At 41.9% G+C, this 24,906-nt stretch overlaps 1 protein-coding gene across 1 annotated transcript in view; it reads right to left on the bottom strand.

The window, feature by feature from the left end:
- The window catches only part of ADGRL3 (adhesion G protein-coupled receptor L3), a 482,163-nt gene that overhangs the window by 381,791 nt on the left and 75,466 nt on the right, over positions 1-24,906 (bottom strand). Inside the window, exon 2 of the mRNA XM_058804039.1 lies at positions 10,987-11,053. The gene's annotated coding sequence lies outside the window, so the exon portion shown is untranslated. The remainder of the gene's footprint in view (positions 1-10,986; positions 11,054-24,906) is intronic.

The following is a 24,906-nucleotide window of genomic DNA, read 5'->3' on the forward strand; positions in this document are numbered from 1 at the left end:
CCAGATTCACATCCAATGAGCAGAATCTCTTTCCAGACCTGTTATTTTCTGGCATCAAGCATCCCTCTGCCTTCCCTGTTCCATCAGGGCTCCCACTCTGACTTACCCGCATCATACCAAAAACTTACACACATTCCCACGCCTGCTGGATTGATACAGCATGAATCAAGTCATACAAGGCTCATGTGGTTCTCTGCTAATAATTTGGCATCAGTAGGCACAATCTTTTAAAAACTCCTTTTAATGTAATGCCTGGTTGAGTGGATTCAGTGTCTGGAGTTGTGTTTCCCCTCAGAAGTGGAGCTCCAGGCGAGTCTCAAGGCAGAGGCAGTGTTGATTGCCTCGTGCCAGAGCGTGTTAGGTGTGCAGCTGGGAGATGCTGGTGATTGTGCCAGCTCTAAATGCTGCTGCTGCTGCTGCCCTGCCTGTGCAGAGCCAGCAGCAAGGGATGGGTGAGCACTCCTCATCCTCTCCAGGGCAGGTTACTGCAGCCCATGCCAAAGGCTGCTGATGCTGCCCTGAAGAGAAGATGGAAGGCTTTCCCACAGTCACTTCTGCAGCTCTGCTGAGCGTCTTCACTCCTACCCAAGACAACATCAGCATGGGCAAAACGTTTTTTCACATGCAAAGAGCTGCCCGTGTAGAGCAGAGCACTGTGGACCTCCAAATCTGCATGTGCTGCAAGTGGTTTATTCATTTTCCAAGTGAAAAGCATGCAGCTGCAGCCCTGAGTTCTGCACAGCCTCTGTGCCTCAGCACTGAGCATCCCCACAGCATCTGTCCGGCTGCTCAGTTACTGTCTCTGCAAGCTTGAACCCATCTGCAGGGGTAGATGGGGAAACAGAAACCCCAGGCTGCCCATCCACCCAAGTAGGGCAGCAGCAACATTCTTCCACTGAAAACACCAAGCACCTGCTCAATGGAAAAAACAGGTAACTAAAAGAGATTTTTCTGCCATGAAAGCACCTGTTGTGCTGTGCTCTGCTGAATTATGTATGTAAGCACAGACCTCCCAAGCCCAGCAACACTGTCCTTGCCATCTCTTGTGGCTCCGCAGTTTGCATAACTATTCCAAGCAGCACCTTCTTGTATGCTCCCCAGCAGAATTAATTAATGTTTGCACAGTACTTTGAAGATGAAAGTACTAAGTGACTGCTAAATATCAGGCCAGATTCTCAGCTGGTTTAAAAAATAGCATTTGCAGTGCAGCATCTGGGCCAACAACCACCCTGGCTCATTAGAGCGACTCTGTAGCAAATGCGGAGGAAAAAAAAGAATTGGAAAAAAAAAAGGAAAAGAAAGCAGAAAAAGAAGAATGTATGCAGAAACAGAGCACTGAAGTAATAACCTTCATGCCTTTCAGAGAATCCCTTTTTCTGCAGGAGAAGAGTAAAAATCTGCAGAGCCACGGCACTGTTCTCCTTCAAACCTCCTTAAAACTCACCTCTGCTGAGATGCCTACAAATCATCCAGCACTGATTAGCCAGCTGATGTACTGTGACTTCTGCACATTACACTTATCATAACCATCCTGCTCTTAATGCTGGCCCATCCCATCTGTTTACTCAACCTGCTGCTTCTTTCCTATCCTCTGCCTTAAGCATTTGCAGGTTTTTCTTTCTTTTATTTGGCGTCAGGCCTAGCCCAGGGATACACTGACAAAATGTCTTCAGTCTTTTGCAGGATCCATGTAATAAGGACATGCAAAAGTCATTCTCAAAGGATTAGCCTCAACAGTTTTAGACCCACTTACTCAGTGTGTTCCTGTATGAAATGGTAGATATAATGGAAAACAACCCATGACATTTAAGTCACACACAAGTTATACATAGGCAGCTGTATGCTTTTACAAAAGGCATTGTGTTGCTGCAGTTCAAAGGTTAAACTTCCTGCTTATGCTATGTTATTTGTTGGGGTTTTTTTTAATAGCAGAAATTGCTCTTAAAACCGTAGATATGTGGTCCTAGAAAAAAGAGAGAGGAAAGGAGGCACCTGCAGGCTGCACTTATCTGATGTCAGGACACCACGGCTGATGGGAGAAGCACTTCCACCAGCTGGACATGTGCAGGATGAAGCACCAGCAATGAGTAATCTCTGAGGATGAGGTATCAGAGTGAGTCATCTCATCCATCACAAAGGGACCGATACTGCGTGACTTGGACCTGGTCACACCTCTCATCATGGCCCCCACATGATCTGGGGGCCAAATCAGGCTCATTTTCAAGAAACACAACTCCACTTATTTCAGTGGGAAGTCACGCACACAAAGGGGGTGGGTACTCCTTCCGTGGCCTCAGCAGACCCTATATTTTTTACTTGTTCACTAAATCAGTCACATGTACCATTCACAGAGATACAAGAGGAGAGCTCTCAAGCTTTTTCCCACATGCAATTCACTCAAATGCCTAAAAAGCACTTAACTGGTAGGTATTTAAATTAAAATATTACACCAAAAATAAGCTTCCATGCTGAGATTCCAGCAAGTGCCAAAAATCCCAAGGACACTACCTTCCTAAGAATGTAATTAAAAAAAAAAAAAAAAAAAAAAGTAAAACCAAAGAGAAAACTGGGCCCAGTAGCCTCAAGCTTTTCTACTATACTCCCTTGGTGCAGCAGTACTGATCAAAACCTGAGAGGAGAGGAGAGGATGCCCTTACCCACCCAAAAACAGGGAGGCTGCCCATGTTGACACTTGGCCAGTAGCAGAGACTCAAGCATGCATCCATGTGAGTTAGCTTCCAAGCCTTGTGCCTTGGGCAAAGCTGGATATTATTCCATCTGGTTGCAGATCTCTCCTTCCCAAGTCTGCTTCATGCTTCTGCTGTCTAAATGAAGCCTCTCTCCACTGAGAAACATTCCTTCTTGCCTCTTCAGCATGACTTAGGCTGAGGCTCTGCACTCATAGCCCTAATCTCCAGAGAGCGGGGATGAGATTTTCAAAAGCACTTAGTGTTGACCTACCTCTGCTCCAAATCAGTCTGATCATATTAGGTTAACTACATTTAAGTTTGGCCATGTATATTTTGTAATAATAAACTTACCCCAAAGAAATGCTGCTGTTTTAATACAAGATTACAAGACCTGCAACTATATTTATGCATCTCAATAAGGAATCTGATTTTTCAGTTTCAGATCTGTGGAATTATTTTGGGCATGTTGAATATTTATTGCTGGCAGAACAGAGGTCAATGCAATTATGTCCCCTCTAAATTGAGTGCTAAAGAAGTACTACACTGGAGACCTTAAGGCTCAAAACTCCAAAACTAATGCTTAAAATTTATAAAGATCTCAAACCAGCCAGAATGTACTTTTTTTTTAGCATACACGAGTGGCTCTGAACAATGAAGATCTAAATACTAATACAGGACTTGATCTTTCACCTCCTCCTTATTTTTTTTTTCCCCAAAGAATTGCCAAGCAGTGAGTGTTTCTAAATGGTACAAGAAGTGACTGTCAGCTGTCACCAGCTTTTTTCCAACACACAAACACTGGAGAGCCATTTCTCAACTTAGTCCATATGGCACCTTCAGAAAGACCAGAGTAATAGTTGAGGAGTTTTGACCATGAAGCTCACACAGTGTAGGACTAAATGTACTCTTACAGATGAGATGGTTTTGGGGTTTTTTTAATTAGTATGTTGAACTATCTTCTGCTGCATTTTCTCTTTTGATATATATATTTTTTAACCGAATCCATAATTGGTCTATCTAAATGATTGACAACAAAGGTGAAGGAACAGTCTGTTAGTCTTGACTGCTAGAGTAATGAATAGAGAAACTGACATGTTAAATTTCTTCACCTCCAACTGGAATTATAAATTATAGACTTCTTTTACATTATCATAATACCAAGTTCATCTTAAAAATAGAATGATTCCTTGGGGGTGTATTTATAGTGAAAAAATACATATCTAATGCTGTACTTAGCATACCATCATATTTTAATAAAATTGGATTGATTGTTCCAATTTTGTTCTTATTTTTGGAAATTAAAAAGCAGAATCAGATCATCTTACATTTTTTTACAAGATCCATCGTTTTGCTCCTGCAGGACATGCTAAAATTTTCAAAAGCTCTCTTTAATTTAACATATCCTTCTGCTCTCCCTACAGCTACTTGGCACATCGCATCTCCCTAGTTTGGCCAAGGGCCACTTTATCTGAGTCTGTACAAACTTTGCAGGGAGTGGAACCGAGATCTGAAGAAGTCTGTGGAAATAAAGTTTCTACCCCATAAAACCCCCTTCATTCAGCCTTCATCCCTAAGCAAACAACTTCAGCGAAACAAATCATTGTGTCCAAATGAATCAGTTTGTGTGAAAGCAAACACAACCCATCAATAAAAGCAAAGCAATAAACAACAGGGAAATGTCTCCGAGCCAGACACAGCACATGCAGACTCTCCAGTGTATTTTGCAGGAGAGGGAGGGGAGACAGCTCTTTAAACTTCTGTCTAAATTAGACTCAAGTTCAAATCATGCTGGTACAAAATCTCAATGCCCAGCTCCTAATGCTTTAGCTGCCTGTGTAATGCAGAGAAGACAAAGATGATCGGCAGGGTGGGATGGCAATAGGAGGGGGTAGATGCAGTCACTCAGGCCCCAAGTCCTGTCCTCCACCCCACAGGAGGCCCAGGCAATAAAACTCTCAATCTGCCCCAGATTCTTGACAGCATCTATGGCAGAGCTCAAGTCACATCAGAGCAGGGGCAGAGGGAGACACCTTGGACACAGTTCTTTCTGTTCACCTGAGTTTTCCACCCTTTAATGTATACAGCCCTGTTGGTAATGCTGCTTCCTACTGACATTTCTTCCTTCCACAGGAAAAAATCAGCCTCAAGTCATCTGCATGATGAATTCCCCTTCAGCTCTCATAAGTGCTGCCTGCCGTCAATTATATTGGTGTGCCTTGAACTTATAAAATATTTTCAATTTGCAGAACAGTTTTGACATGGGGAGAGAGGAAGGGACAGTGAAGAACAACACGCTTCAAATAAAATTTGGCACCATTCAGGATTTCTTCCACCTCAGAAAAAAAATCCTCTAAGACACAAATAAATTTATCTTATTAAGTTATAAGGATATCTTCTCCTAATAGTGCAATTAGCTTTCATAGGAGATAGGCCCATGTACTGTCTTGAGAATAGACTCTCAGGCACATATAGCCATGTAATATCAGGCACACTTCTCTCAAATTAAGGGAAGCATTTGTCATTTCCAGTGCTGACACTGAAAAAGCAGTGTCTTAAATGTTGTATTAGCACAGACTCCCAAGGGACCTCCTGAGCAGTGCCTTTCAAGGAGCAAAGCCCAGCACTGACTCCTGCAATTCCCTTTTCCCTGCCTGAAGGAGAAGCACTGCTGGGGAGCATCCTTTGCACAGGAGGAGGCAGCAAGGCCCACAACACTGCAATGAGCTTGTTAACAAGTCATGGCTAAGACATCTGAAAGAATGTGACACTTTACCTCCTGCAACCACATCAGGAGCCTCTGCAGCAGTCCTATCCCATCCTGAACTCCCACAGACATCCAGAGCTCATTTCCTCCCTCTATTGCTGTGCTCAGTACAACGTGCACAGACATACCCTGTGCATCACCTACCACCCTCCACATCAGGTAAAAACAACTTTGTTGTACTTCAATTACTGCAGGCTTGGTAAATTGCAGTCCTTAACCACCATTAGTCTGTTCCCCATCATTTAACACAACTATCTGCCATCTCCAAACAGATTTAACTGACTATTGTATTAATATGCTGTATTCAGCAAGTGAAGAAGAAAAGGCACTATTTTGGTAACCATTCCATGTTTGCCACCAGATACATGATGGAAATGTGTCCAGGAAATGCTTACTTGCCCAGTATCACCCATGGGTAAGTGCAGACACTCTTCAGTTGCAAAGAAGCCACTAGAAAACTAGAAAAAACTGCAATGAAACCAAAGCCACCCTATGGACCAAAAACAAAAAAAAGCAAACAAAAAAAAAAAAAAGCTGGCTATTACTGCCACACCATATCCAAGCACATAGTGCAATGTTCTATTGCACACTTCCAATTAGTATGAAGCTGTTTTGGTGATATCAGCACAGGCTCACTGATCCCTCCCACTCCACAAACACTACACAGTGATGAAATCTGCTCTAATAGCTGGGTGGCAGCAGTTATCTTTGCCATTGGCCATTTCTGTAACCCAAAGAGAAGGTGCATTTCCAGAGCACGATTTGCATTGCAGATGGGCAAAATCACCTTCTGAGGGTGTTCATGTTTGTCAACCAACCAGGACAAGGCTCTTCATGCAGTTATCCTGGCAGAGATGCATCCTCACCCAGCTGGAACCCATCAGGGATTCCCCTGGGCTAGGCTCCAGGTGGGGGACAGGAGGACAGCAGTAACAGCACTCAGAGCTGCTTTCCAGCTTCTCTTCAGCCTACACTGTTTAATATCTGGAACATCTAATAATTACTATTAATTGCACTTAACAGCAAACTGTAAAATAAATGTGAGGAATGCACAAACAAACCCTGGCACACCTGCAGCTTAGCCCTTGTTCTTCACTTGGTTCCAGCTTTACCATGCAAAGTTTGAAGCATCTGTTAAAGATGTACTACAACCAAGCTTTGCAAAATCCATCAACCTGCAAACCTTGGTAACAAAACCAGCCCAAGAGATGTAAGCAGCAATCTGAGAAGATACTCCCCAGGAATTAGATTTTGTAAACAAACATTTCAGCTAATTGCTTTCTTGTTCTTAGTGCAATGAAGGCCCCATTTAGCCAAAGCATTTGTCTAGAGAGCTTAGTTTCTTCCATCTAATGAACGTTGATCTTGTCTTAGCTTCGGCTGGTATATCATCAGAATCAACATGAAATGCTAATGGAGAGAGATGCTTAATATCATTTCAAGTGTTTAAGTTACAACTGCAGCTATTAAGGCAAATCCATTTTACCTGTTCCTCCTCAGGCTCCCCAGTGAGACAGATTTAGAAGTTTCCACGGGGAGTAGTGATTCATAATGGCTACACAGATGAGAGAAAAAGCCTTTCACCATTAATTACAGCCAGCGTTCTCCAAACCCAAGTTGGTCATTTCGCTGGCACAACACATAATTAGCAAGGCTCATTTTATTTCCTTGCCTTCACAAATTAGTTCACTTTTGAAAAAGCAAGGTGGCTGCCTCCAGCAGCATGGATAACCACGCCAACCAGACAGAAAAATAAGGCTTCGTCGTCCAACTTGTAGTCCATGGCAGAAAAATGCAATGGGTCCCCTGGTTTTCATTCCCCTTACTGGCCCAATGCAGGAATCAGTGTTGCTCCCTGTGGCATCCCAAACAGGAGACTTTGAGGTACACCCATTTAAGACAATCATGGCCAGTCATGTGGATGTAGTTCTTGGCAGTAGGAGAACCTTCCTCTATTTCAGCTTTCCAACTGCTCACTCAAAGTGCAGGACCTGCAATAGCCAGAGCAGCGAGGAGAAGAAGGATGCTTCCTGCTCCTCACCTGAAGAGGAACCATCCCCAGCAGCATCTTCACAGAGTATGCTCTAGAGACATCACAGTAACAGAAGCAGGGGATGATGATGTGTAAGAGATGCTGGACTCACCAACACAGAGAATGTTCTCAGACACCACCTGCATTTTAAAGCAGGACTGTTTCCTTCTTTGCTCAGGCTGCCCCTTAATCTCTTTGAGGAGCAACTTCTCCACAGCAGAGGCTTCTGGAGGATGTACCTGCCAAGATCCCAGTTTTGAACAAGGCACCCAAAATAGTGGTTGGAGCCCCGCTAGACAGAGCATGCTGCTGGAAGCTATTGTTGAAAATACTACAGTTATCCTCATGCAGATTTTAAAAGGCCACTATTTATGCATGTAAATTCTGAAGGGCATTAGCAGCATCACTGACACACGATGACAGCCAGCCCAGCTTTGGGAAGGGAATAAGCAGCAGCAACTGCCTGAATAATTGATGTGCTTTTACTCTGCCCCATGGCCCAGTTATTACATTGCTCACTCTCTTCAACTGCCTGTGGTTCCTAAATTAATTAGAAATCTTAATGTCATGGCCAGCCAGTTAAAAAAAAAAAAAAAAAAAGACACAGAGAACAAAAGAAGAGAGCGCTTCTCATGCCCTTGAGCCTTGGGATTTCTTCCTTGGTCTGGCCACGCAGGAAGCCAAAGCACAGTCTCAATTTCTGCAGCTTTGGACCCCAGTAACTGATGCTAACAGCAGCACAGCATTAAATCTACTCCATCTGCAAAAAGCCCCACTGCATGGGAAAGAACATCCCCATCAAAGTCACTGCCTCTGTAAGATGGGGCAAGGCCTTTCCTAGGGGCTGACGCATGCACAGAGCAGCTCCTGCGTCTTCTGCAATGAAATACATCTGATACACCCCTAGCCCAGCCATCACAACCAAGCGCCACACAGCACCAAATAAAGAGACACTACTGCAGTCTGGAGGAATAGAAGAGCTCATGGCTGTTCTGCTCACACAGCTGACAGAGCTAAATGACTCTGTGGGATCCTGTTCAGGGGATGAAAAAAAAATTGCGTGTGACTACCTGACCTCACAAAAGAGGAGAACAAATACAACAATGTGAGCAGCCATTTTTTTCTACATATGTACCATTACCTACTTACAATATTGCCTATGTGAAACTTTAAAACAACACCTATAGCTTTCTAGACACCCAGTAGGAATAATTCCCATGTTTGAGCCACATTGCAATAGCGTGGGTAGCTGTGTTTCAAGGCCTTGAAAAGCACGCAGCCATGATGAATGTTGGCATGTTTTTAATCTCTTATTTGTAAAAAAGAAATACTGCTTTTTTCAAAAATCTCTTTACAACTGTCCAAAAAGCATAAATAAACATAAATGACTGAATTTGTAGAGATAATTTTAAATTGCATGGATAACTTAGACTAATATTTCACCCTCTTATAAAAGAGTAGTGAAATACCAGTGAGGTATTCAACAGTATGGTGGAGTCTTCTTCTTTGCCAACACATTGTGGCATACTGTAATCTGCACCACTTTTCCATTATTGCCCTGGAAAACTCAGTATTTTAAAGAAATCTGATTTTTCAACCTTTCTTTTTGGCATGGATAAATAGACTTATACTTGGAGCATTGAACTGCTTGACTCCCAGTACAGTTATCTTACATCTCCTATAAATGTCAAACACCCAAACAGGACAGTCCCACAGGAGAGAATGAGCTGGTGATGGTAACAGAAAGCATTACAAAAGTTTAAACGACACTAAAAATCCAAATGGAAGTATCCAACAAAATGAATCCCATTTGTTTGCAGGTGGAAGGTATTTCTAAACAATTTGACCCCAAATACAGGACAATGTAGTTCTCAAAAGTTTAATGCACTTTGACCAAGCATTTATTTGGTCCAACAGCTTCCTCTTCTGTCTGCTCTTTTTCCTCTGCTGTCATAATTTTGGACTAACTTGATGCATGCAAAGAGCACCACAAGAAAAACACAAATGGTTCCATGCAAGTTGCAAATTTAGGCCATTGAAGTATTTTTCAACATGCTTCCTGAGACTACACTTCTATTTGTAGGGTGGAAAGATGGACTTTGAGAAAATGGTAATGCTGATACATGGAGAAAGCAGAATTGTTCCACCCTATGATTTGCCTGTGTTTCTCATCTTGGCTTCATACTGCCTCTAAAATGCACATGCTAATTATCAGCAGTATGGCACTGCAGATGTAGTGAACACAAGATGTCACTCACATGCATTTTTCAAATCCAAGCAATGAAATTAAGTGTCTTGTAAAAACATGTCATTTGTTCATACTGAAAGTTTCCTGACCCCAGCCACATCTGCTGTGTCCCTCTCTTCATATCCATGTTTTTTAGTCTCACTGGGCTTGCTTTGCTGTATTCAGTTTTACAGACCTTCACATTATATATTTATTTTGTTCCTCATACTTATATCTACTGATACAGTTTTTACTTTAAAGTCATTACATTAATTACAACAAAAACTTACTGAAAGGCTCAGCTCATGCAGATTCCTCAGCTCAACCCCAGTAAGAATCACGCCCGACACAGACTTTAAGGCAGAGGTGAGCTCCTGGTCCCTCTTCTGGATGACCACACAGCTGAAGGAATGTACCAGCTGAACCAGGAGCACCACTCTTCAACATGGCCATGCCTGCCTTGCCCAAGTTTTCCTCCAAAGAGGAAAGAGTGCAAAACCACTCAGAGCCATGTAGGAGTGCTCACCTCTCAGCCTTGGAAAGCAGGTAGAAGAAAATACAGGAGGATGGCAGCAGTACGGAGCAGCACAGCTCTGCTCACTCTTTTTGGAGCCTGCTCTTTCAAGATGCAGCCCCTGGCAAAGTGTCTCATGAAAGTTTGATGAACAGCATTTTGTTTAACACCAGCAACTGAGCCACAGCCCTGCCGAGCTGCGCTGCACCAACAAAATGTCACGACCCAGGAGGATGGAGAAACTGGATTGCAAGAGGCAGGCTTGCAGGCAGCAGAGGAGCTCACGACCTCTGGAGCAGGGTGCAGCACCCCACAAGCCACTCCCGGTCACTGAAACACGAGGAGGCTGCTGTAACACTGATCCTCACTGAGCCTCCTCTGACACTCGCCCAGCAGGCTGCAAGGCTCCACCAGGCAGCCCTGCAAACACAGCCAAGTCTGCAGCCCTTTTCCCATTGGCACATATAAGCCTTGATATCTCTTTCCTCCCCTTTTACCCTTTCCACTTCTGTAGGTACTGAAAATATTCACAGTATGCTCTTCCCTACCATTTGCTTCAGCGTTTTCATGCTCTGCTGCTTTTGTTCCCCTGTTCCCTTTACGCAAAGGAATATTCTCATGAAACAACTGCGCCTGCATAACTGAAAATACACAAAACCCATATGCAGACACGGTGCTGGAGGCTCATGCAACGTGATCAGGTCTAAATATTTTAGCACAGCAAACAAATGAGGCTCAACAGTATGGTCCAGTAATTACCTTTTCTTGTTCTTCAGGTTCGAGAAATCCACACGTTATTTTTTGCAGAGTACTGTATTCAACATTTCTGGAAAAAAAGAAAACAAAAAATGTTTATACTGGCCTCTGAGGACATATCAGGCACTTGTGAACTTTCTGCTATGCATTTACCAGAGAATAGAGCAATGAACTGATTTTGGTCAACAGAACTGATTTTTGAAAATTAAGAATTTTTAATGTCTATGAAGTAGATCTCTGCATGGGAAAACAGTAGTAACACATACAAAACAATGGTCAGAGGAAAAATTGGTGGACAATATCACTGCCAATAATTAAAAAAACCTCAGAGATGTAAGTTGATATCCAACACACATGCAGGTATGTGAGTATCTCTTCCCACAACAGGCTCCGGTGTGATCTGGAGAAACTATTGTTAAACCAGACAAATTCTCAGAGGTTTTTAGAGGTCACTGCACCAGAATAAAAAACATCTAGTTTGAAAAGAAGTTAAAATAAATGATGATTGCAAGGATAGTAATTCCTTTTCCTTGGCAGCTACAACTTAAAATTTCTCTGTCCCTTTACATCTTCAGTATTTTCTTCTAATTACAGTGTTAGATGCTAAATATAACATTAATTGACAAAACAATAAAATGGACAGATCCAGGTCAGCCTCCTGGAAGTGTTGGTTTTATTAGGATTAATTGCACATGAAAAATTGCTCCTCACAGTTGGGATTGCCACAAATGAAACTTCAGTGAGAATCAGTCTTGTCAGAGTCAAGCTGGATAGCACGAGACCCCAGGACCTCATCCCAACCCAGTGAAACAATTAGAAAATATAATTAAAAACCCATGCAAGGGAAACAGCAATGAGTCCTGCCTGAATTTTGCTTCCAACATCATCTACAAACCCAGCTCATTTTCTGCAACCTGTAGAGGAGAACACAGGTCATGTTGTTTGAACAAAGTGTATTGAAATGAAAAAAGCTTTACAGTCTGATTAAAAAAGGACCCAGTGTTACACTGGGGCCAATTGTTCCAGTTACAGCAGTGAGTCCCCAAGCCTTTCCCAACCAGGGCTCTAGCACAGCTTTCACTCTGCTGCCATGGTTCCACACTCTGGACCACCCTACACCTTCAAAAATTTCAGACCAAAACAAATGCTCCTGAGGCTCCAGTTTCACATTTGAGCCAATCCAGAATGGTCTTGCTTTAATTTTCAATGACAGAAAAAGAAAGCTGCCCCCCAGCTCTAAGCACTCCTCAGCAGATCCTCCCCTGAGAGCACGAGAAGAACAAGGCTGAGGCATTGGTCCCTAACGCATAATTCATCTTATTTATGTACTGAAGGAGCAATTGCTTGCATTCAGCAACCTTGGAAGTCAGACAAGTAAATTAAAACTTAAAACAAGGCTTGAGAGTCCGGCATGCATGCTGCTTTTTGAGTGATTTTTCTATAATAGGCAAGTATGGATGCTCTGGAAGAAAAAGAGACCTATTCCAGCTTGACTGTCAGCAAAATTGCCTCTGTAAGCAATAAACAGGCTTTGGATCGCCTAGGAAATTTACAGGCAAACTCAGGGTAAGGCCAGTTATTATTCCTCACTGTACAAATGAAAAAGTCTCTAGATGTACGGACTATACGCATTTTTAGCCTTAGATTTTGACCAAATATATACAGTTTCAGTAGTGTAGAGCAGACCAGGCAACACCTCATAAGGACATCCATATACTTTATTTCCAGGAAAAATGCAATTTGTTTAGACTACTCTACTTGTGCTTTATAGCAAAACCTTTACCTGGTTCCAAGAGGCTTTTGGAGAATAATTCTCATTTGATGGCAGCAGTACAGAGCAGACAAATTTGCCTGTTTTAAAGAAGTTAATGTTTGTTACCCCATTGCCTTGCAATGGCTTTTAAAATAAAATTAAAACAAGATCTTTGTTTCATTTATGATGCCCCACATTTCACTTCTGCTTGAAGCATAAAGGACTAGAGATAGCACAACATACTGTGGTTTATGGCTCTTCTGTGCCATTTTAGGATTCAGCACATGCTCTTCTCCCAGCTCACCTTTATTTTATCATAATGTCAGTGTACTGACTGGTAAATTTTTCCTGCCTTCCCTTCCCAAATGCCAAATGTGTAACCTTGAGTTGGCCTCTGCCACATGCACATTTCTATGCAGATCTCAAATGCAGAGTGGGGAATTCTTGTTCATATTAAAATTGGAAGGGAACCATAGAGGGATTCATGCAAGAGGAAAGATCTTGCAAAATACTTGTAAGACAGTCAACGCTCACTGGCAGTGGTGTACTGCAGGAACTACAGGGATTTGGCATTAGCCGTAAAACAGAGAATAAACACACTAAAGAAAGAGGCATTGCTCTACCTCTGACTCCTACTAATACTCAGAGCAGTGCAGCTCCTGCCCTTCATGCAAGGGAACCTTGTTTTGATCCCCTTTACTGGTCTCCAGATCACCTGACTAACCAGCTTGCCCTCAAACCTAGAGTGCTGCTCAGAAAGCATTTGCTGCTTCTTTTCCCCAGTTCTCCCCTGGTCATACTCTGCTTGGACAATTTGGAAAGTGGTCTCTCTCAGGCTGCTAAGGAGAGGGGAAATCACCTCCCTCCCTTGCTTCATCCCATATTACTCCGGAGCTCCACCTGCCAAGTTTACTGCTAAATGAATAATGGAGATACTTAACATAGCCCACTTTTACTAACTTGATGGTGGTGTTATTTTGGCCAAATATTTCTAAATTCTCTGCTATGGTGAATAATGCAGAGGACAAGGGCACATTGCTTTGCATCTCAAGATGCCACAAGAAGGGTAAATAATCTGCAAACTGGCATGCTGTTGCACCTCCATCCCAAACCAGAAGCTGCTAATAAGGAGAGCAATGATAAACACTTTATTTTGGCAACAGCAAAGGCCAGGAGGAGAATCCATCAAGAAGGGATGACTCACTCTCAAGGATCTGTCTCCACTGCAAAAAGCCAAGCAGCCCAATTTCTGCTGTAAGTGCTCAAAACAGAGGGACCCACAAAAAAGAACATTAAGTTTTAGGCAACCAGTAGGAGGCTTCTGAAAAAGCCTTGTTTGCTAAAATGTACCAAGCACCTCGCTTCTGGCTGTACAGAACCAGAGGAGTGAGCACCCAGCGCCATGATTTTTGGGATGAAAATCCACATGGAGCAGCTCTGCCTTGCTCCCGGGCATCAGCATCTCTGCATCAGCCCAAGGAAACCCAATCAGCAGCTTTCACCCACAGTGACTTAATTAACAGGCACCCTACAGATTTCTCCAAATCCTCCACACTGACACTCTCCATTACCAAGCTCTTTTGATGAAAGTGATTAAAGCTAACAATTATAATTTCTTTTAGAAATGCCCCTAGAGGCTTTGGCGAGGCTCAGGCTTCATTGTTCACAGAACACAGCGCAAAGAAATCTCTCTCCTGAAGAGCTCATCCTCCACAAAGACAAGGCAATCAAGGAATAGCAGAAAGAAAGGCAAGGAGACAAAAAATTTTTGCTCAAGGTCAAAAAGCAGGCCTCTGACAGAGCTAGAACAAAACTCACCTCCTCTGGAGTACTCATAAGGCCATGCTGACTCTCAAATACTACACTGATCAGCTAATGCTCTTTTTTATCAAGAGCAGGTGAAGTAGTTCAGTGTTACTTGCTGTTCTGGTTTTGATCATGTCTTTTTGAGGTGGCTCTCCAAGCAAAGCTAACCATGACAGTGAAAGGGTTACCTCCCCTTCACGTTCCAAAGAAATGCTTCCGATACTTTTTCATGCAGATTACTGACAAATCAATCCCCCTCAAATTTTTTATTCTTCCATCAATGCTCTCAACCAAGAGTGATTGCTCAAGCACCCTTCTCAACCTTGCACTTCCAATTTTTTTAAAGAATGGTCAATCTCAATATGCATAATTATAATTGCAAATGAATCGTTTCATCTTGCACTCTTCTGTTTTAATGGGATTATGTACCGCCAAATCTCTACAGTAACATTTAAAGTAAAAATGTCCTACGTCATTCATGTGTGGTTTAGATATTTAAAACATTAATATGTAACGTGTGGTATTATGAAAGGTTAGATTTCTAACTACCTGGCTCAGTTATGACACCATAAACCTGATGTAATCTTCACTGATTACTAGAAAAATCTTTCCAATGCAGTATAACTGTAATTTGATAGAACTTCTTGACATACAATTAATCAGCAAGAGAGGGGTCTGTTGTGCTTTGTACAGGGACAGAAGAAAGCACAAGCGTGCAAAGTGAGTGAAGCTTTTAGTCTTTGCAAACAACTTCAGTGCATAAAATATTAAAAGCAATGCTAAACTAATCTCTGGCAAGAAGTGCAGGCAATTCACTACAACTCGTATTACAAATGCCTTTGGTTTACCATTTAAAAAACATTAGAGTCTACCATTATGGTTGTGTATCATAGTGCTGTACATTAACCTCTGTAATTTTCTAACATGGTATATTGCAGAAACACAAATTAGGCTATCTGGCAAAAAAAGAGCTTAAAAAGACGCAATATTTAAAGAGAGCAGACAGGAAAGCTCCTTGCTCCTTCCTGCCAAAGACAGCAGGAGAAAGTCCAGTCCTCTTTTCCTCAAAGCAAATGGTAAAATCCCATTAATTTCCCCTGGAACCGGCAGATCCGCAGCATCTGGGAAAGGATTCAGTCTAAATACATCGCAGACATAACAGATGAATGATTTGGGGGAAAGGGGTCGCCTGCTCTCATTTTAACACTTCTGTGTAACAGGAACAGAGCAGGTCATTTCTGTAAGCTTGAAAATGCTTTGTGAGCTTCCAGTAGGATTTTCCCTTCAGAACTTTTTGCCTTCTGTCTCCATTTTCTTCTTGTTCATACACTTAACAGCTTTAAAATCTGATGAGTGTACAAGATGCTTAAAGCCTACGCTTGATTTTTTACTGTTGTAGGACCCACATGGATGAAATATTGTTCTCTTTAGGATTAATAGGAAAACATTTACATTTTATGTTTTTTGGAACAATTATGTCTTCTCCACTAAAGAAACAAACTGGAAGCTAAATTTTCACTTTCACATAATATGGAAGTTTTTGTAGCAAGATGTCTATTTCAGCTACTTGAAAATAATAATAATAATAATAAACTGTTTCTCACGTTGGCAAATTATTCTAATTTCCATTATGAAATTCATCCACTCAGAAATACATCTAATAACTAAACCAGAAAGATTTCATTTGGTTTTGTTACCATTTTCAAAGACTCTTTTTTTTTTTTTCCCCTTGGTGGGATAAGAGACTTCTAAAAATACGAAAAAGAAGAAGAAAGAGAACACAGCCCAACACCAAGACAGCAGCCCTCACCCAGGGCGTGCTGGAGTCCTGCTTCTTCTGTGCAGGATGCAGAACACAAACCTTGCTGCTTCCCCTACAAGGCCACTGACTTGCTGCTCTCCTTCCTATAGAACAACTTGGCTCCTTTCCCTCACTCTCCACTTCTAATGCATCTGAAGCTCCATCCAAATCCAAATGCTTCTGGTTAAATATATTGAGTTTGAAGAGAGAAAGGTCAGCTCCATTTTGTCTCAGCTGGCTCCAGCTCCCAGCTGTCAGGACCAATGGGTGCAGGGGTTAAGCGAGACTTTTTGAGCCTGTCTTTGAAGCAGAGAGAACCCTTTATTTCAAGCTGGTATCCCAGAGATGTTTTTTTTTTCCAATAAATATACTGGTTCCAAGTGGTTTTTGAAGCAAGCAACCAGGCAGCTGTGTGAAACTCAGGACCTGGTATTGGAAGATCCAGAGAGCTCCCTGCAACAGCAAGGCATTTAATGAGAGAGGAGAGGGGAGCCTGGAGCCCTGCCAAATCTAATCCTGGTTATACGTGCCACAGCTGGATTTCTTCAAGCAGGGGCTATTACACTGGCACACTGCTGACCAAAATCTTCTGTTTCGTGTAAATTCTCTGCAAAGACCTTAGGAGATAAAACTGATTAATCCTAATTAAAATGAAAATCAAGGAAATGACACAGTCTGTTGAATCTACTTGATGAATCAAAAGCTTCCCTCATTTCTATGTTAATTGTCTTTTTACAAATGTGCAGCCCTCTCATACTCACAGAATAATGTTTTCATATTTTTCTTCACTTGGAACATTGCAGGACAGATGTTACAAAGCAACCAGAGAGCCCTTCTGCATTATCAGGCCCCTGCAGAAATGCCTAGCTGGGTGCTGACTCCTTTTTCAGACTTCTCATGGCTTTCATTAAAAAAAAAAATAAATTCCAGCCTGCAGCAGTGCAGCAGCCCAGACACTGAAGGTAGCACAGGACCAGCACCAGGCAGGACACAGTGCCTTCCAGCATGCTGAAAGGTGTGCAGGATGCCCCATTAGCACTGAGCAGGGAATGTACCATAAGTTAATTTCAACCACCACAAGCACACAAAATCCCTGCTCTCCATTTGCATGAGTCTGATAACACTTCGAAATGTCACCACTGGAGTTTTTATCAAAAGCCTGCTTGCACATAACACCGTATCACAGAGAGGACATTTGGGAAAGCAATCAACCTGCAAAGACATTCTTGAAGTACAGAAATGCAGAACAGACCCTTTCAAGGACAGTTCAACTTAGGATGGGAGTGATTTAAAGAGGAATGAACCGGCACACTGTTAACAGCAGCCAATTAGGAGGTGGAATGCATAGAAAGGTCTCTATAGATATGTATGTGACACATTAAAGAGATCCACATTCCCTTTGTATCCAGTCGAAATCCCATCTTGCTTAAACTTGTAGGGGTGCAAAACTAACCTAAGTAGTAAAGGCACACTGGACAAAATCCAGAATCAGCTGCATTACTTGCTTAGACACCATTTATTGTGGTTACATTTTATTATACAGTAGTAAAAAATTACAAGGCAACATCCTGTGTTATTTCCCGCTGGGATAAATGATACAGATGTACTATTAAACCTCAAAACCAGCACCAGTCTGCCAGGCTACATTCCATTTGTGTCTTTATAATGTGTCAATAGGCTGACATTTATGCCTTCTGATGGTAAAGCGAATTATGTTATAGACATTTAAATATGCCATAAAATGCACTGCACAAACCTATAATTCTCCCAGTCTTTACCAAAACAACACACACAAATCAAAAATCTCACCAGACACCAGCATCTAAACTTAGGACATATTGGTTTCCTTTTTTTCCATGCTAAATTGATTTTTGTATTGCTGTCAGCCCCAGCTGACACTGGGAAGGCACTCATGAAGGTCTGCCACAATTTGCAGCCCAAGGGCATCCTAAACCATGGAAATGCATCAGAAAGGGATGGTCCTACAGAGATCTCACTGCAGGTCACACACTTAGTGTCAACTGAGATATTATCTAAGCATGGTCAGTGGGGCTGAGGGTTTGAGGGACATCAAGTTCAGTAATTCTGATTTAAAATGAGCTCTCTCTGCTTAGCCACCACCAGCTCCTTTGAAAAAGCCAGCCTGGTGAGAAATCGAGACAAAACACTCATAGACTGGCTATTCAATGTCCTTCTTGTGAAAACTGTCAAGATAAAAACACCAGCATATAATGCATATTTTAGGCCCATCATATTCTTGCATTAATACCATTCACCCAAGATTATTAACTTGAAATTAGGCCCTAAGATATGCAGGTGGCAAAATCAGACTGGGGAACAAAAAAATTCATCCTTGGGGCTAGATGGCCAAAATTTAAAAGCCCATCCATGGCCGAACTACACGGGCTGTCTGGGCTAGAAGCAGATTGGAGTAACTGGAAGTGGTGAATGGGGATGCATAAACAGCAAAACACTATGGGTTTGGTCTAAAACCAAAGAAGCCCCAAGGCTGTGGTTGAAGCTTTTTTTGCACACATCAAATTCCTCAGTAATATAAAAGATAAGTAGCCAAAAGCAAAAGAGGAGTTTGGAACTATGCAGCCTGGAAAGGCAAGCTGGAAGGAGGGCTCCACGCTCCAGTTACTATCCCTCTAGCAACTGGCATGTGAGGATAAGGAAAAGCTGCAAACACACCAACTCCATAGTATTCTGCAGGGATCACATCTTGAAATGATTGTAATTGGAATAAGGGGTACTGATGCTTCAGGGACTTGCTTAAAAAAACACCCTTAAAAGAAAATTATCATAGAAAACAAGTCTGGGGTATTTTGCCTCTGAGAACATTAAGAGCTTAATGCATTAGAAATGCAGCTGCATCAGATACTGCACTAGGATTGTCCATGATCAAGCTGCAGGCAGGAAAATGCCAGGCTGAGCCACTTCATTACAGTGCTTACCATCAAAATGAGATAGAAAGTGGCTGCTTCTCCACTCTGACAAGTTTTTAATTGCATCTAGAAATTACCTTCTACTTTAAATTTCATTTCGAAATGGTGTCTAATAGAGGCTGCTCAAGATGAGTTTGTCACACTTCTAAATAATTATTATTAATGTGACACTACCGTCTTTCCCTAGAGTTTACACCACCTAAAGTGTCATTGAAAAAATGTCCTTATCATTAAACTTAGCACCAAATGTGACTAAAATGCAGAATTATCCTGACCTTTTTTAATTCCAAGTGGCTTAGCAGTCACAGTCCTCCTCCAAAAGGAGGCCCACCACCTTTTCTGTTTTGGTGACATTAGTGAGCTTCTTTTGAAGGACAGAAGAACACCTTCCCACATCAGAGCACAACAAACACACAGGCCCAAGCTTAGATGACATTCATAACCAAGACTAAAAAATATTAACAGGCTGCATTGCCTCAAGACAACACAGTCCAATCTAAAAGTCCCAGTATGACCAGATTTTCAAGAGCACCTTCTACAAGCTCATTCCATGAGACTTGCATCCTACCACCAGAGAAGACTGCCAACTTTTCAGCATCGACAAAGCATGAGCCTTGGAAATTCTGCACCACCAGGACCCGAAGCCACCAGAAAAGCAGAGGGTCCCCTATGCAGACATCCTCATGAAATCAACTATTCAACAATCTGCTACATAAATTCAATGAGAACCCTTCCGGCTCATGATGAAGATCTTAAAAAGGAAGGAAATAAAGGCTCCTGCTCCTTCTAAAGCAGAAAATAAAATTTTCCCAAAAAGAGGGGTTCCAAGGAAACTACACAGCCACACCTTAAAAAAGCTTTCTTTTGATTTTCTACAGGGCAAACCATCCCACAAGTTTTACAGACCTGTAAATGCAGCTAATTTGGACATTAAAGAATCTCTGTAAATGTAACATAAATAAAAAAAAAGTAGCAGGAAGAAATCATGAGAGGAAAAACCTTAATCAGTGTCTCCTCACACAGTTATTACATAATATTAGGGTTCAATCACCTTTACCCTGAGACATGCAAGATATGTGAAGACTAGCATATAAAGACATCTCTGGCTACAGTTGCTTTGGAACTGACTTCAACCATCTTTGTTTTATTACCTCAGATAGCATGATGTCATCAGAAGCCTTTTAATGTCTTTTAAGACCTTCACCAGTTTTCTTAAATTATTAGGTGTGAATATGTGCATGTGTGTGGCATTTCTTTATTCCTGCAACCATGTGATAAACTGCAGTGCCACAAGGTAAATTGCATTCAGTTTACAAATCTGACCTCCTCACTTGAACTCTGCCTGCTAATCCATTTCAGCTGGGACTATTTCTAATATGCCATACTTCCGAACAGCTTTCAAACAGCTGTAGGGGCTTTTTTTTTTTTTGTTTTTAATGTGTGTTTCAAAATGGATTTCACATTAGAAGTGTTTTCTTCTTTGCACCAGAAAGTGGAACAGATTACAAGCAGACGGACCCTGGCTCCTTGCAGCTCCAGGATCGAGTGTCAGACACATCCCAAGCCAAAGGGGAACAAGAGCTGCTGTAGGTGTCCAGGAAACTTCTGTGGCATGGGGTGCTCATGCCTTTAATGGTGTGCCTCCAACAATATCTGCCACACACCTGCAATCCCATTAAACTCCTCAGGAGTTATCCTCCTGCATCACCCTGCAACAGCTTTAATGAAGGTTTAGACACTCAAGCCTGGCTTTCACATGTGTCATGCAGGTGAAGCATCTCCCTACCATACAGGGCTCTCAATTAAACCAGGTGCTGCGCCACTACCTGCTCAATTCCAGGCAAGCAATAGGGTAATGCTCCATTTCCACAAAAACTTCTGGAATTCAGAACAAATGCCTCAAGTTATGTGCCATTATGCAGAAAGGGTAATTAATAAGCAAGCCAGTTTTGGGTTTCCCTTTGGAATAGATGAATGTGTTTTAATTGTTGTTAGTTTTCCAGCAGCAGCACAGAAGCACCTCTCACTTACACACATTTTTCTCTGTATGTTTGAGAAGTTCACTGCTTTTCAACAGCTTAAATTATTTAATTTTTTTTTAACTTTCTAAATATCCTTTCTTGGTTCCACACTAATTTTTTTTTTAAAAGGTAAATGATACAGTCTTGTTTGCAGTTAGCCAGCATAAACAAATAATCTCTCAAATCATCTCCCACAATTTTTCACAGAAAGGACAAGAATAAGTTTTTTAATAACTTGCTTAAATACCCGTGACAGAAGAGTCCCCCTGCTGCCAAGCTGGCATGTGCCATGCCTGAGCAAACAGCGAGACCACCGCTTTCCCGGCCTCTCCTTGGATCTCAGACAAGATGGATGCTCGGAGTAGCACCTCTCATTCAGCTGAGGGGTGCATTTAACTAAGCAAAGCAACCAACTGCACAGTTTAAGTATGAATTTAACTCTACATGTGCTCTGAGATACCAGGACCCACCAGCTCATGCTGCCACACCATCCCTAATTCGGGGTGTAAACCTCAGCATGACTCCTGCATGAAGAAAACAAGCCAGCCACCTTCTCAGCCTCAAACAAATGAGAAGTCCTAGCAGCCTCCATCAAACTTGTGTGGATGAAAATTAAGGATGTGGTTAAGGGCCCTTGCCAGACTTGGGTCTTGCTGTATTTTTCCCAAAGAAGTTTGATGGCATCAGATGTATAAACATGACTGGCTTAAGCAATTAGACCTGCATTTGCTATAAACTCTGCAATCAAATATTCATTTCATTTTGCAATGTCATCAGTAGTCTGACATGAGCAAAAGCAAATTAAAAATGCAGGAAAGTATTCCAGGTAATCATATGCTTTTTTAAGGAGCTAAATTACTTATTTAAATTACAGAGACCCACTGAATGGGATGGCTGTGAAAAAAACCTATTGCAGGAACTGGCAGAGACACTGGTTTCGAGTAAATCAAAACTTCTGTGTGATGATACTTGATAACAAAAACACCAATTAACAGGGTGGGGTTTTCTTACCCATTCCAAGCCCACATTATGGATATTCTACTTCTAGAAAACTGCAGTTGAAGCCAATAGTAAAAACTTGACCTTCTAGGCATATTGGTTTTGGCTGATATGTTTTCCACAAGCCACATAAATTATTAACCCTTTTTCAAATTGAAAATAAATAAATAAATAAAGACATTAAGAAAAAGTGCACTTTCCTTGGGTGAGCCTTTGAGGGCATTCTGCACATGGAGGTCTCAAAGGAGAGCAGTTTCATTCACAATTGGCTTGTGTTTAGATATATGAAAGGAACAATCAGGTCTTAATATGATGAGCTGAGCACTGCTCAGGATTTCCTTAATATGGAAGAGAAGATCTTACTAATGGTTTGACCTGAAATGAAGAAGGCAGACCTCTAGTAATCAGAACAAAGAAGTGCTTTAAATTTCCCTTTTATTTTTTTGCATTAACCATTACAGAGGTCATTTGGTCAAAAAGCCTCAGCAGCTGAACACCACAGAGAAATGCATCTTCTGAATCTGCCCTCTGCTGAACCTCACAGGGGAACCCCATTCCTGCTGGTGCTTCTTCATTGATATGGACAAGTACAAACAGAGACACAGTACCCAAAGCATTTCACCAGAGCAAGAATATTGGTTGAAAAAGCATCAAGTGAATGACAACAGTATGTTTAAACAGTATGAGGAACAAAAAAAAAAAGTGCTAGTCAGTTAGCAGAATATTTAGAGGCAGCATGCTTTCATCCAGTATTAGATTTACCAGTAAAAATCCTGAGCAGAAAAATTAAAACACATTTGGTAGAGTTAGGATTGAGAAACACTCTCTTGATTGACTGGAAGTGCTGGTGAGACACTAATGACCCAAAAGGAAAGAAGGATGGACAAACCCATGGCTGGTCACAGATGTCAGTGGCTGCTTCACACCAGACCATGAAAGCTGAGGAGAGAACCACCCTGAAAGGCAGTCTGTACACACACCTGACCAGCATCACAACTCATGCTCAACATCCTCAAATGTATCTGCTAGTTTATTAGCTCATCAGACACACTCACACCTATTCCTACATCTGGAACAAGTGACTCCACTAAAGCACATCACATCAGGGTGATAAAAATGATAGCAACTGGTCTGAACCGGGATACCAGCAACCTCTGATGGCTGATATACATTTTTCATGTTCATTCTGAACTGTTCTAAGAGGTCCCAGTGCCCACAGTGATAAGCAAACCCTGAGGAGTAGATGGTCCTTCAAGGTAAATGCAAGAAGCAGCTTGCAGAAGCCCATCTCAAACCCTCGCTTAGCGCCAGCAGCACCAAGGAGCTCTTTGTAAGACCTGTCTCCACAACTTCTGGACTGTATTTCAGTCATTCACACAGCACCAGCAGAGAGAACATAGCAAAAAATCTGGGCTTGCAGCATTGAACAGAATGTAGTATATAAAGGAAGCTGACAGGAAGGTGCATTTTTGCTGAGCAGTATCCGATAAATAAATTATAAAGGACTGTAACTGCTAACTATTAAGAGACAGATTTATATGATTGCTAAAGCTTTCATAGTTGAGGAAGGAATGTCTAATAAAACAGCACAGCTGTGATTTAGCACGGTGTTTAAATTCATCGTTACATATATTTTGTATTTCCGACTGGTCTTTGCTACCAAGTCGTATATTGGCTTTGCCTGATATACGTATCCTTTTTTTGCATATGTAATGACCTTATCAGCTTCCAGTAGAAAAGGCAATTTTAGAGCTATCTTCTCCCAAGGTTTGCACTTAACTATGCCAGATGACTCATCCTCTGTACTAATAGACACAGTGAATCCAACAAGGTGAAAAATGTTAAAGGCTGGGATTCTGCACGGCACAGTAGGAGGATGAAGAGCACAAAGACATTAAACTGAAAGGGACTGTCTTACCCAGCCAGGCTTACTGGGAGTGGGGGGAAAAAAACCCCAACAAACTTCCTCATATATTTATATATAATTTGCTAAGATCTTATAGGTCCTTGCATGTCAGGCCTAGATCATCCCAGAAACGCAGGTTGAGGTTCCCCAAATTGGTCCTAAAACCTTCAGTCACCTGGATAAAGTGGTCAAGACTCCCAATACAGCTTTGAACATCCACAGGGGTTTTAGGACCTCTGGGGAGGAGCCACTGGCTGTTTCAGCACATCTGAGATTTGCAAGGCTGTGTTTTCAAGCCTAGCTTTGAGCAGCATTCCCCAGAATCCTGTCCCACCTTCTCCCATTTCCAGGCTGGAAGGGACTTCTGGCTCAGGTGCTCCGGATTTCTGTGTAACACCAGCCAAAGGATTTCAGCTCAGTGCCCCAGCCACAGTGAGTGCAGTCACTGCTGGTCAGTCTGTGCCTCATTCCACAAAGAGGGAAATTAGTAGCAACTCCTGCTGCAAAATTTGAAGGGTCAGGGGAGAGCTACATCTCACTGTGCTTGCACTCTTCAGTGTCATCATACACATTTTACCCTAGCCAAAAAAGCAAAGGAATGTGCAGGATTTGGTGCTGCAGTTACACCACAGAACTACACATGAAGACATCTCAGTTGAATACTGCAAAAATCTCTTTCTCAATGAAAT

The sequence above is a fragment of the Ammospiza caudacuta genome, chromosome 4 (genome assembly GCF_027887145.1).
Source record: "Ammospiza caudacuta isolate bAmmCau1 chromosome 4, bAmmCau1.pri, whole genome shotgun sequence".
NCBI classification, from domain to species: Eukaryota; Metazoa; Chordata; class Aves; order Passeriformes; family Passerellidae; genus Ammospiza; species Ammospiza caudacuta.